This window comes from Oncorhynchus mykiss, chromosome 31 (genome assembly GCF_013265735.2).
Source record: "Oncorhynchus mykiss isolate Arlee chromosome 31, USDA_OmykA_1.1, whole genome shotgun sequence".
NCBI classification, from domain to species: Eukaryota; Metazoa; Chordata; class Actinopteri; order Salmoniformes; family Salmonidae; genus Oncorhynchus; species Oncorhynchus mykiss.
This window is the reverse complement of record NC_050571.1, coordinates 14,390,169-14,392,812: the sequence shown is the minus strand read 5'-3', so window position 1 is coordinate 14,392,812 and position 2,644 is coordinate 14,390,169.

Here is a 2,644-nt window from a genome sequence, read left to right as displayed (position 1 = left end):
CATTCCCAGTGGGTCAGAAGTGTACATACACTCAATTAGAATTTGGTAGCATTTTCTTTAAATTGTTTAACTTTGGTCAAAGTTTCAGGTAGCCTTCCACAAGCTTCCCACAATAAGTTGGGTGAATTTTGGCCCATTCCTCCTTACAGAACTGGTGTAACTAAGTCAGGTTTGTAGGCCTCCTTGCTCGCACACACTTTTTCAGTTCTGCACACACATTTTCTATGGGATTGAGGTCAGGGCTTTGTGGTGGCCACTCCAATACCTTGACTTGTTGTCCTTAAGCCATTTTGCCACATCTTTGGAAGTATGCTTGGGGTCATTGTCCATTTGGAGGACCCATTTGCAACCAAGTTTTAACTTCTTGATTGATGTCTTGAGATGTTGCTTCAATATATCCACAGAATTTTCTTCCTTCTGATGATGTCATCTATTTTGTGAAGTGCACCAGTCCCTCCTGCAGCAAAGCACCCCCACAACATGATGCTGCCACCCCTGTGCTTCACGGTTGGGATGGTGTTCTTCGGGCTCTATACAGGCTATATACTGGCTATATACTGGCTATATACTGGCTATATACAGGCATAATACAGGCTATATACAGGTATAATACAGGTATAATACAGGTTATATACAGGCTATATACAGGTATAATACAGGCTATATACAGGTATAATACAGGTTATATACAGTCTATATATAGGCTATATACAGGTATAATACAGGTTATATACAGGTATAATACAGGTTATATACAGACTATATACAGGTATAATACAGGAATAATACAGGCTATATACAGGTATAATACAGGTTATATACAGGCTATATACAGGTATAATACATGCTATATACAGGTATAATACAGGCTATATACAGGTATAATACAGGTTATATACAGGCTATATACAGGTATAATACAGGCTATATACAGGTATAATACAGGTTATATACAGGTTATATACAGGTATAATACAGGTTATATACAGGTATAATACAGGCTATATACAGGTATAATACAGGTTATATACAGGTATAATACAGGCTATATACAGGTATAATACAGGTTATATACAGGTATAATACAGGCTATATACAGGCTGTATACAGGTTATATACAGGCTATATACAGGTATAATACAGGTTATATACAGGCTATATACAGGTATAATAAAGGTTATATACAGGTATAATACAGGCTATATACAGGCTATAATACAGGCTATATACAGGTATAATACAGGTTATATACAGACTATATACAGGCTATATACAGGTACAATACAGGTTATATACAGGCTATATACAGGTCATATACAGGCTATATACAGGTTATATGCAGGCTATATACAGGTACAATACAGGTTATATACAGGCTATATACAGGTATAATACAGGTTATATACAGGTATAATACAGGCTATATACAGGTATAATACAGGTTATATACAGGCTATATACAGGTATAGTACAGGTATAATACAGGCTATATACAGGTATAATACAGGTTATATACAGGCTATATACAGGTATAATACAGGCTATATACAGGTATAATACAGGTTATATACAGGTATAATACAGGCTATATACAGGTATAATACAGGTTATATACAGGCTATATACAGGTACAATACAGGCTATATACCGGCTATATACAGGTATAATACAGGTTATATACAGGTATAATACAGGCTATATACAGGTATAATACAGGTATAATACAGGTATAATACAGGCTATATATAGGTATAATACAGGTTATATACAGGCTATATACAGGTATAATACAGGCTATATACAGGTATAATACAGGTTATATACAGGTATAATACAGGCTATATACAGGTATAATACAGGTTATATACAGGCTATATACAGATATAGTACAGGTATAATACAGGCTATATACAGGTACAATACAGGCTATATACCGGCTATATACAGGTATAATACAGGTTATATACAGGTATAATACAGGCTATATACAGGTATAATACAGGTTATATACAGGCTATATACAGGTATAATACAGGTATAATACAGGCTATATATAGGTATAATACAGGTTATATACAGGCTATATACAGGTATAATACAGGCTATATACAGGTATAATACAGGTTATATACAGGTATAATACAGGCTATATACAGGTATAATACAGGTTATATACAGGCTATATACAGGTATAATACAGGTTATATACCAGCTATATACAGGTATAATACAGGCTATATATAGGTACAATACAGGCTATATACAGGCTATATACAGGTATAATACAGGTTATATACAGGTATAATACAGGCTATATACAGGCTATATACAGGTTTAATACAGGTATAATACAGGCTATATACAGGTACAATACAGGTTATATACAGGCTATATACAGGTTATATACAGGCTATATACAGGTTATATACACGCTATATACAGGCTATATACAGGTATAATACAGGCTATATACAGGCTATATACAGGTATAATACAGGCTATATACAGGTGTAATACAGGCTATATACAGGTGTAATACAGGCTATATACAGGTATAATACAGGCTCTATACAGGCTCAGAGAACCCATTTACCCCAGGCTCAGAGAACCCATTTACCCCAGGTTTAGAGAACCCATTTACCCC